Source organism: Rhamphochromis sp. 'chilingali', assembly GCF_963969265.1.
Source record: "Rhamphochromis sp. 'chilingali' genome assembly, chromosome: 20".
NCBI lineage: Eukaryota > Metazoa > Chordata > Actinopteri > Cichliformes > Cichlidae > Rhamphochromis > Rhamphochromis sp. 'chilingali'.
In genome coordinates, this window is record NC_137947.1 from 27,342,198 (window position 1) to 27,355,132 (window position 12,935).

The following is a 12,935-nucleotide window of genomic DNA, read 5'->3' on the forward strand; positions in this document are numbered from 1 at the left end:
TTAAGCACTGCTGTTTTTGTAGCTGGTAACTGCACTTAGCCCACGTTAGTGAAACTTTCTTTTACGTGGAGCTAATGATGTTGGACTCTGGCACTTAATAATTGGCAAATAACCTCTCAAACAATGTGAGAATGTAATTAAACTGTTTATCAGAGAGAGACTCGAGCCTAACAGTGCTGGCATAATGTTAGAATAGAATAGAATAGAATAGAATAGAATACTTTTATTTGTCAATTTCTTCAAATGTACTTGCCATACAAAGGAATTGAAATTACGTTTCACACTGTCCCATGCGTAGACATTGACAACAATAAGGTGCAGATGCACAACAAAAACAGCCCTAACAATAAGGTAATAAATAGTAATATAATAATATAAATAGTGCTAAAAGAAATACTAAAAATATATATATAGCAGCAGGTGTGTGCAATTGCAATGCAAGTCAGGAATGTTTTCAGTTCATGTTAGCTTATAACCAGTTGCTGTTGCTATTGCCGTTTACCTGGCTCACTGTTATCAGTGCAGAGATGGGGAGCCTGCTGACAATAAGTAACTGCAACATTATTGTGATTATTTAAGGATGTTTTTTTTCACATTTTTGTGTGATAAAGCCCTGACTTGAGTTCAGGATATGAGGCTAGAGGTAAAGAGGAAGAGAGGGACATTTTATCCACATGCTAATCACGTTGTCTCTTTCCTTTGCACTTTTCTTTCCTTTTTGGTGAAGGGGACCCCTTCTCAGATGAAGAAACATAGGTTTGATCCTTCTTATCTCGAGTCTGAAGATGCAGGCATGAATTAAAATTTACCTCCAGAGCACAAGAATGCCTAGGAATTCTTCTCCTCCATCTTGTTATGTATCTGGTCACACTCTACTCACATATATATAAAGTGATTAAGTAGAACTGCCCAATGTGTTCAAGATGGCAGGCAAAATGGTGGTTTTCACAAACCCACACCTGCTCCACACATGTATTTTTAATGGATTAAATCTAAATTTATGAGAATGCATCAATTTGTTAGAAGATGCAATTGTGCCTTGAAAGTTAGATATGTGCGAAAAACCAAGATATCAGGAAGAGGGGCAAATACTCTTTCATTGCACTGTATATAAGCCCTTTTCCAAATTTGTAATTTGACTAAAAGATTAGAATAGGTAACTTGGCACTTTTCTAGGGTTTGTTTTTTTTACACGGCCTTGTTTCCATACAGCAACTAGTAGTGTGACAGCTTGCATCAACCACCAATGAACACACAAACTCAATTTTAAACCAATAAAACTAGTGAAGTAGAAAAATCTTATTTTCAGCTTTGATAAAGTAAAACTTTTCACATCTTTTTCAGTCGACTGATTCTAGGAAGAGTACATTAAATAAAGCACTTCTTTAGATAAGGGTATGAGGATGTGATTCAGTGACTCACTCACTATGGAGGGATTGGATTTCAGACTCAGACTTAGTGAGGTCAATAAGTAAAATAGAAAAACAAAAACATTTACATAAATATTGCCTGTTGTGCATTACCTGTGAGAAAACAATATCTGATTTTCCCAACAATGTCAATAGTTCAGGTGTGAATAAGCAACTGTTAAAATAGTTAATTCAAAAGTACCCTATAGACAACTGCTCTTTTGCATACACATATGTGACGGTTGAGATCTGAGTCCGGAAACTGCCCCTCGTATAGGGCTGGGTTTCCCCCTTTCTAAGTAATTAGTTGATCTCTTGTGTGAATCTGGAGCTGTGTGTATAACGGGTCTAAGCAGTGCTATTTGGCCTTTTAATTTTTGTAAGACGGCTTGATGTTAGAGTTACTCGGTTGTTGTGTCCTTGGGCAAGACACTTCACCCGGTGCCTACTGGTGGTAGCCTCACCTCTGTCAGTGCGCCCCAGGGTGGCTGTGGCTACAATGTAGCTTGCCATCACCAGTGTGTGAATGTGTGTGTGAATGGGTGGATGACTGGTTGTGTAAAGGGCTTTGGGGTCCTTAGGGACTAGTAAAGCACTATACAAATGCAGGCCATTTACCATTTACCATTACTACTACTATGTAGGTGACAGAAAACATACTGCTTTAGTTTCAGTAGATGTTTAAAGTTATTTTTACCCCTTTAGGAAGAAAAAAACATGGCTGTGCATTCAACGTATGACACATGGTGTTGGATTTTAATATATTCCCCGCAGCGCTTATCCTGTCTCCCTTGTACTATAGTACAATTTTATAGTTTTTAATGAATTTAATAAAGTAGATCTTTTAATAGTTTTTTTATGCTACTATTACATGTATAGAAAGATTGTTTTGTATTAGCATTAACCCTTGTAAACTGACTGTATGCCTACGGCTCATTTCCTGTTTAAATAGTACCTCCCATTGGTCACACGTATATACACTGTTTTGTGTGGAAATTTCTCAAATGAATTGATGTTTTGTTTTTTTTTCTATTTGTAAATGTTTAACACTCAGACCTCTAGACTCTCTAGCTAAAGTTAACCGGGGTAGCTAGGGTAAAATTATCTCAGGTTCAGGTCTGTCTGTGAATTAAAATCACTATGAGTCAGGGATGCACAGCTTAGAACACATTTCAGGAAGTTCTCTGGGCAGCTAGTCAGAGCTGTGCATGTATTTTTCTGATAAGAAAACACTTATTGCCCACATACCTGTTAACATGTATGAAAATAGCACTTTTATCTAAGTACTAGTCTGCAAGACTGCAGATGCATGAAGGTAAGTGCTACTATTAGAATGTTATATTCATACTGAACAAGCTTTTTACATCATTTGATAGATTAAAATGTGCACGTGAGCACTCTTGACCCTGCACATATGTGTAGATCTTGAACAGCTTGTTCACACACAATGATAGAAAATAGCATTGCTCCAATATTAGCATACTTTATTAATGTGCTGCTTAACATGTATGAAGGGAAAGACACATTAGAGAGAAGATAAGACAGGGAAAAATAAATGTGTTTTTAAAAAAGCAAATTGAAAAGAGAAAGGGGAGAGAAAAGAGGGGAGTGGGGGGTTAGGATGAGAAGATGAGAGTTGTGGATGAGAGATGAGAAGTGGGTAGGAGAGGAGTGAAGAGAGACGAGCAAAAGAGGGGTCAGGGCTGCACTGGTGATGGCATTGTATGCAGTGCATGTGTGTGTGTTGTGTATTACAAACTACTTTATAAAGGTGTTATTACAACTCTTTTTTTATTTGTGTTTGTACAAAAAGTACCTTTAGAGTGCAACAATTCAAGATCTTTATCACACACTTATACCCTCATCCACCATTCAGCATGGTGAGAAGTATGATCAAAACCTGTGCTTACCACATGCATATTTCAAGAAGGGGACTACAATAGCAAGCAAGGGAAAACACACACGAATAAAACTGTGTGCCGCACCAGCGGAGCATGTGAAGAGGTTTCTGGGAAAACATCGTATCACGGTAAATTTTGTTTTTAAAGCTGAAGAAGTATAAGGCTTCCTTTTTAATTTTTGTTTTTTAAATGGGAGCAACTAAAATGCTCAAAGGTAGCAAATGCAAAAACAGGAAGAAAAAAATATGCAGTGTCACTGGTGGGAAATCTCTTGAGTTCTGTTAATCTGTTAATCTGATACCTTTACAAATATGGTGTAGTCTTTTTAATAACAACAATGATTATCTAGTAATAACTCAGTGCTTGGAAACCATATCCTAACATATTGAAATGTCATTTTGATATGTTCTTCCTAAGCCTTATCGCAGACCAAGAATAATCCCCAATGACAACAGCAATCATTGCTGGCCGTGTCCTCCACAAAGGAAAAAAAAATGTCAGTATAGTCAGTAAAAAAAACAAAATAAATAAAACTAAGAATTTTATTTAATGGGAAAAAAGTTTCTTACCAACACACCATTACAAAGTGCAGCTTCAAGAACAACTGATTTAACTATGGTTCAGAAATGACAAATTACAATCCTAGAGAAGTTTTCATTCACTCTGTGTATAATCTCTTTATTAATGTAACATCAGTACAATGCATGTACAAACCTGAGAGTATCATTTTCTCTCATGAAGTTCCAACTTTTCAAAAAATGTGTTCTTAAAGACTATTTTTAAAGAGATTGTGCAAACCTCTTTGTTTTCTTGTTCACACGTGTCAGAACACACTATACTGTAAATGGAGATAAAGTTATTGTAAAAGTTTTTGCTATTGTCTGAGCCTTCACAAATGTCTGCGATGCCCGCCCACACTCACACACCTTCAGACACACACACATCCGCGTTAAAAAAAAAATGTGTATGCAACACATAATGACTTCAAAGGTACAAGAGCTCTCACACACACTTTGCCCTTGCCTCTATGAGTGTGTGGGAGGTAAAACCTTTTAGTAATACTACTCTTTGTCAAGTGGCAGCACTTTGATAATAGCATGTGTGTGTGGATATGTGTTTGTGTGTCTTTTGATTCATGCGATTAGATGCATAGCTGTCAGTGAAGGTATCTGAGTTGTGTTTGATGTGTGCATTATTGTGTTTGAGATGTTTCTCTGTCTTTCTTAGGTCGTGTTTGTTGGTGTTTGTGTTTGTGCGTGTGTGTGTGGAAATACATCTGCATCTGCCCTTGCTTTAATTGAAGCTTGTGCGCTGTCAGTATTGGTCAAGTGGCCCTCTCAGCTAAATGACGAGCAACAGCAGCATAGCATGCATAACTATCACTCTATTAGCCCCATGTAAACACAATGATTACCATTATACAGATGAAGTGAGAAGGAAGCAGAGATGGATGAGACTGAATGAAGGAGAGTGAGAGGTAAAAGGAACTATTCCACTGCACGTAGTTGAGTAAATTTTTTGCTTTTAAGGTACATTGTTTTCTTTTTTTAATAAATTTTTTGTTTAATTTCAGACACACAAAAAATGTAAACTTCTTATTGTTTGCTTTTGATTTTGTGTAAGTACTCATGTTAAGTTAGGCTTTGCTTCAGTTTTAAATACATTGCTAAAAAGGATTGGTGCAGCTATCTACCAACACGACCCCACAGGAACACACTCCTCTTGTTGCCTCTTGCTGGAGAGCTGCTAGCTGTACTACAACACAGGTACTCATTAACTTTCCAAAAAGGCCATAAATGCACTTCTAGTGATGCTGGACACCGTTTTTCCATCAGTAAAAAGAGGATTCTGACAGAATAATGTATTTGGTTTGCTCTGACTTTTATGTACAAAGGTACTAAGATACAATTATCAGTGATTTCTTATGTTTTCCCGCCATGTGCCCTGATCCTTCATGTCATATATTGCAGGTTTAATACTATGGCTTCCTGATACCATTAAAGCATAGCATCATATCACACTGGGGTTTGATTCAGGAAAACAAAAGATAACATAATTAATTATTCTAGCTTCGCATTTTTCATGCAGACTACAAAAAATGTATTGGTTATTGTGAACGACATTATGGTGTTTCTCCTGTCTTTTGTTCCTCAGGCATCATAAGGAAAATTAGTATTTTTAATATATGTATATAACATAGGCCTGTTTAGGCATCTTTTCAGTTAATCATTATAATAAAAAAAATAGTAAAAGATGGAGAAAAATGTTACATCCTTGAACAGCTAATTCCCTGAAGTGTTATAAATGTTACATATTTCTATGTAGCATTTGTCTGCTTGTTAAATTAGGCAGGAGTACGTCTAATATTTATATTACCACAAGCACTGCTTATGTATTTTTCTAATTATTATTATTATTATTATTATTATTATTATTATTATTATTATTATTACTACTACTACTACTACAGTATTTGTAGTTATCACCATTACTGTAACTATTCTATATAATGCTGAGAATGCCACGGTTCATGTCATAATTGTTTGAATACTCAGATCCATGTATCCACTATCATCTTCTTTTAATGAGCCACAGGCACTTTATTACCCTCCGGCTGTACTGCTTGTTAAATATGGCAACAACTAAAAGTACATTTAGGAATGCAGAAATGCTCAAGATTAACTACTGCAGTTCAAACTGAGCTTTAGAATGGGAAGGAAAGGTGATTTATATTACTGAGCATGGCATGATAGTTGAAGCCAGACAAGCTGGTCTGAATATTTTAAAAATCTGCTAAACTACTGGGATTTCCTCACACCATCATCTATGGGGTTTAAAATACCTTGTCAAGGCCAGAAGTCAAAATTGAAAGGCCAGACAGCTTTGAGCTGATAGGAAAGGAACTCAAATAACCACTTGTTACAACCAGTGTATGTGGAAGATGTCATCATCCTCCAACTAGTCCTGGTCTGACTTACCTTTCTTTCTGTTTCTCTCCTCCTCTGCTCTCTCTGTCTATCCTGTGAATGTGTTTTTGTATGCTTGATTTAACCATGCCTCTGTTTGCAGGGGTGGGATTCCCACCCTTCATTCCAGTGCACCTGCAGTTGATGAGCACACCTCATCTCCTCATTCCCCTGGTTCTACTTAAACAGAGGAAAGGCCTTAATTTAGCACTTAATCACTGAACTAACAGTGTTATTGCAGTTGGCGCCATATTCTGAACTGTTTGGTGTTGGTTAGTCTCATGATTAAAATTTGCCTTGTTTCTCATCTGTGCAGGAAATTAGCATGTTCCAAGAGGGAGGAGTGGATTATTGTTTGTGGACCTGAGCATGGATCTAAACAAAGATCATTACTTCAAGATATTGTTGCATTATCATTGCCTGTAAATAAACGGAGGATGCTGGGTAAAAGTTCAACAGTTTGAGTCCACCTCCCTCACTATTCTTGACAGAAGAGCATCTCTGAATACACTTGAAGCAGATGGGCTACAGCAGCAGAAGACAACACTAGGTACCACTCCTGTCAAATAAGAAACTGAGGTTGTAATTCATACATGCTCACCCAAACCGGACAGTAAAAGATTGAACAAATGTTGCCTGTTTTGTGTCTCACTTTCTGCTGTGACATTCGGGTTGTAGGCTCAGAATTTATCATAAAAAACAAGGAGGCCTGGATCCATCCTAACTTGTATCAGCGGCTCAGGTTGTCGTAATTGTAAACCTTGGAAACAATCAGCAATAAATGCTGGCATTAAGTTCGAACACAACAGAATATGACATCACAAGTTTACAACTTCTATTTCTCTCAGAATTTGATGTGAACTCAAAGCTATGCAATTCCAGTCTAAACAGTCAAGTGCTTCCAACTATGGCAACCATGATGACCATTAAAAGCTAAGTTATGGCTGTTGACTTTTCCTGGAAGAAAAAAAAAGTGTTCGAAGACCACTTTCTGTTAGTTAGTACCTATTATGAGTTATTTTCTGGTGTGGATTAATCATTTAAACAGTAACCACACCTTCAAATGTAGCTGTCATATCAGGGAAAGAGGATATACAATAGATGTAACTATTATTTTACTGTCATCATTGATTTTGACCTTATAAGTGATTAACCATGAAATTAACATTTTAATGAAATTACCAAAAGAAATAGAACTACTGGACAGTTTTGTTATATATTAAACCACAAAGTAATTGTTGCGTGATTTAATGATGTGAGAATACACAAGAAATACTGAGGAAGGGAGAATATGAGCATGCATGTTCTGGTTTGTGATTGTCAGATGTGCACCAGGCATGCCATGTGTGTTCTGCCTTCACATTTTCTGCATTCACAGCATGAACACATATGTTAGGTAACATTTTTAAATTCCCTCTACATGTGGTTATGTTTAAAGCAGTCTATTTCTACTCCTTTAAGGAGGTTAGGATCCAGGTTAGGATTCAGAAAGAGAGTGGAAAGGGGACCTCTTTCAAAAAAAGTAAATGCAGGAAGCATGCTCTCATGGATATGTGTGCATAATGTGAACTTTGTTTACGAGTTTACGAGGGGCTACAGGATTTAGAAGACCTAACCTCTGAAATAAACTAATGCTTCAGATGTCTTAAATGAATGAAGCCAGATAGAAATCAGCTTAATCTGACACATCTTAAAGGTATTGAGATGATGCCACCAACAGCACAACCTCTATGCGAAATGAAATGGAGTTGTAGGTATGCAACTTGAATGAGACTCCCTATTAAGCCACTGAAAGGCTGTAAAAATGAAAAGTACAGAATGTTTCTTCATGCTTCTTCCATGTGTTTACATAACCTACTTCACATGAGCAATATTCTGTTTTCCTGTCAGAGTGTAGTACCCCCTGAGAGCACCGTATAAGTGTAAAAGCAATATGCGAGTGTGATAGTTAAAAGAAGTTCATGTTGTATAATTTAAAGATCATCCAGTCAGATAGCCTGTGATTTTGGAAAGCGCAGAAATAACTAGATAGTATAATTATACTTGGGATGTTATTGCATGACCAACTGAACGCAAAGATTGAAATGGAGAGTTTAATTAGTGTTAATGTAGAAGTTGTCGGGGGAGAAACAGAAGAAGTGATGTGTGAATCATGTAAAAATACAGAAAAAATAGACTAATCTATTCTTAATAGATTGCAATATAACAGCAGATACGTGAACACAAACAATTCAGAGGCCTAGATATTAACACAAACATCCTTTTAGCTGAAACACAGGATTTGTGGTAATTCCCAAGATTATCATTCTTATCCCATCTTAATCTTCAAGTAGGAGTTTTAGGCACTTTTTACTTTTATGGGAAGCACAGTGTGCTTGTAGAAAGATATAGCTGCATCGCCTGGAGGGTGCATGAGCACAGACAAATAAACAGAAACATTCCCCTTGTTTCTTTGTGTCCCTTCATCTCCCTTTGTAACCATCACAAACAGCTCTAAAGTCTTACTATAGTTTGCACAGTACAGTGAATCTCTGTAGGTCTTAGAAAGTGATCCCCGACAAGCATTTTGGTCCAACTTCAAGTTTTCTTCCAGCTGCAGCTAAAAAATAAATAAATAGAAAAAACGTGAAGAGCAGTCAACATGTGGTTCCTCTGTCTATAATATTCATCGCAGTGTTGCAGTGTCATTTCTTTCATGTCAAAACTTCAGGAGCCTCTGAGTTTAGCAATTAAAAGCTCCCCAATGAAAGTGTGTAACACATGGATAGAAATTGTTTCCATGAACGTAAAACCACTCAAGACCCGAGAGAGAACAGGAAACCTCAAAGAAGCATACAACACTCTACCTCAAAGAGAACATAAAGCAACTTTAACATCCAGGCCAAAATGTTGAGATCCAGATGGGAAAAGGAAAGCTGTTAGTCCCTAATGTGCAACTCAAGACATGCAACCTGTAATGATTCTTCCCAAAAGAGCCCACACTTTAGTAACAGGTGATACAGATGAAGCAGAGAGAGCAAGGTTTGGGGCAGTAGCAGCTAACAGAGAGCAATTCAGCAAAGAAAGAATTCCCTTTTGCAAAGAAAATACTTCATGCTCCAGCAAGATCAAGCTGTTAAATAAGAACCCAAATAATACACATACATACGATGAAAGTTTAACTTCACAACTGCATTGCACAGGCAAGAATATCTGACAATGAGTGGTTTCTGCTGTCTTTTCAGATTCTATTATAAACTCACAACGAGGCTACCCGAAGATTCCCCATCATGCTGTCACAACGTCAGTTGAAGCTGTGACCTTGGCTCTACTGTAAATTATTAAAGTTTGGCCAAATATAGTATTTATTAGACCATTCCACTACTATATGTGCTACTGGATTGGAAGCAAACATTGTGTTTGGTAATGCATGAATTCGCACAGTTAACAGCTGAAAAGCACTATAGCTGCTGTGTGCCATTAAAAACAGATCATCAATGTTGTTGAATTGCAGATGTCATTGTAAATGCATAGTGTTTTAAAAAAATGTGTCATCTTAACAACAGTTTTAGTCATTTAAAGATTGAATCTTGCTTTAAAATATAAGTCAATATGGAATTTATGTTAAATGTTTTTTTTTTTCAGGCTATTTTGTAAATACGCTGCAACTCTGATGTCTTTTTTACAGCAACAACCACTAATACAGTATAATGTATTGAAAGCCCTAACATACACTACTTACAGACAAAAAAGAAAATAAGATGGAAAATATTTTTTTAAGTAAAAACTGAATTTTTAAACCCAGAGAAAGTGTTTGTTATGTATAAAAAAGCACTAAATAAATTAAACTCCTCATATGTTTATACAGATGGCCCTTGAATACAATGGACAATCTAAGAACATAATAATTAGTAGGTATGGAGGAGGGCTGCGAACAAAACGGTGACACTTTCAGTTTTGAACTCATAGTTGGTGGCAGAGAGAAGTTAGCGTGTTCTGTGAATTCCTGTTTTTTTTTTTAAACTTCTGAACTTCAGTTAGGAAAACTTAATTTTAAAAAAGCCAGTTAAATAGTGCCAAAGTAAAACTCTTCCATGAAACAGCTTATGAAACTTCAGTATGAAGAATGTGTTGCAGTCTGTCTTTCTGTCTCTGCCACCAACAGATTTATCTACAGTGCAGCATTATTGGTTGATGCTAACAGGGCGCCAGCCTGTGCTGTATCCAGTTCTGTGACTGAGGCGCAGGCTGCACAGATTGGAAAATCAATTACCAATCTCACACCAGAGTCCCTGAGAAATACACCTACTCACGCATGTGCACACACAGTAAATCTGAAATGCGGTTCCTCTTACATAGTATACACCATCCTTGCCTTACATACACACACACACATACACACACACATATACACAGGAACACAAACAGAATGCATCCACTGTACACATGCAACATTTCAGCCTTGTAGACACTGATAAAACACAATGGTTCTACCTCACACATATACATCTACCCTCAGCTCCACCGAGGTTGCACTTCAGGGTACTCTGATGTGCCAATAATCAACAGTGTGTGTGTGTGTGTGTGTGTCCTTGTGGATGTGGAGTGCATGTGGGTGTCGTTGGGGAGATGTGGTGTTGTCTCAGTTATAAAAATATGGAGATGTATGCAGACATCAATTTATCATTCTGAGACAGAGGGATAGAGGAGAAAAGGGAGAGGTGAGGAAGGGACATACTTAAAGAAATGGATGCCTATCACGTAACGAAAGTGTGTGTGCATAATATATATATATATATATATATATATATATATATATATATATATATATAGGTGTGTGTGTGTATGTATATAAAATACTTTTTTAATGCATACAAATGCACACATACACACAATAATATCTTCATGCAAATCGCCTAGAGTTTGCAGCTGCATAACAATCAAAATGGTCAGCTACTCAGTTATTCAGCCAGTAAACACTGCCTTAAGAAGCGGGCTCTATGTCATATTCAAACTGGCTATTGAAAAGCTAGTAACAAACTATTTTAGCTTAAATTAATTTAGCTGTAAAGTATGTATGAAAACATACATCAGTACCAACGGCTTCCATAAAGATGATCTTAAAGCAACACAATAAGATAATAATCCAGAGAATAAACTGCTTCATGAAAACATTCGGAAGACATTGAAACCAAATAGTGGTCTGAGTTTGGTGCAGCACTTAACTGACTTGACCTTATCATCTAACATCAGTGCCTGACTTTACTAAAGCTCTTGTAGCTAAATTGGTGCAAATCCCTTCAGCCAGGAGCAAAATCTTGAGGAAAGCCATCAGAGAAAAAGAAGGGCTGGTATAACAACGTGTTAATGGCCAGGGTGCCAGAATGCAATGTTCCTCATTCACATATGGGTGTCACATTTGAGTTTTTCTCACAACACGCATCAAATTTCTTAAAATGGATTTAAAATGTAAACATTTACTAATGCAACAAGTATGTTGCCTAGAAACAATGCTGAAGTAGAAACCCACAATCTATGAGAATCTATAAAGAATGTAACTGTGACCAAATTACAGAGGTGGCAAAAGTACAGACATTATTTAGTTTAGTAGAAGTACAGATACTTACAATTTAAAAAAAAGTAAAAGTTGAAGTACGGAATAAACTTTTTCAGAGATACAGCCTCTGATATATTTACTCAAAATTAGAGGACATTTATACCGGCTCCTTTTCTCCAACAATAACTGAACATTGTATTATATTACTATAATAATACAATATTTTTAGTACATGGGAATACAAATGTTATTCTAATCTAAATTTTAATTCTAATGAACGCAATCAACTCTAATCTGTTATGTAGGACTCAAGCAGTGAAAATCAGTTTGAAAAAAAGCTCTATTTTCTGTTATGTTGTAGAGGGTGACAAATTTAAGCAAAAAAAAATGAGTCTGCTCATCTGATCATTTCATTTCATTGTCTTTGCGACACTTGATGTGACGCTGACTGCGAACGCCACGTTTTACCATACATGTAAATGCATCACACTACAGATTTAAATCAAATCAAATCAAATCACTTTTTTTACCTGTTAATCCGGCACTTAACTGCCAAGTGTTTTGAGTAATACAACGTTAGCATACCTCAGGTTGTTTTTCAGAATGTTTCACAATATGAAAATACACAACTTATCAGAGCAGACAAAATATGTTACTTAAAAAAAATCATTATATGTAATTGTTACATTTCCGCCCTGCGACAGACTGGCGACCTGTCCAGGGTGTACCCCGCCTCTCGCCCTATGACAGCTGGGATAGGCTCCAGCGCCCCCCGCGACCCTGAAAAGGATAAGCGGAAGCGAATGGATGGATGGATGGATGTTACATTTCCAGCTTATCATGTGCGACTCGGCAATCCTTAGCTTTAAATGTAACTTCTCTTCGTTCTCACTTGTTGCCTGTCTTTTTTACATCTTTCTGCCCATGTGAGTGACATTATCTCACACTCTTTTGTCTCCCTGGGAAATACAGTAGCTGTACCTGTAGTTAGCAGACACACTCTGAGACAAAATGCACAGAAAGTTTGTTTAGTGATATTTGTTGAGCTGATAGAAATGTTGCATTTGAGATTACCTGCCACAACATGTTACTTCCTCCATCCTCGCTTCTTCCAAAGTGCTAC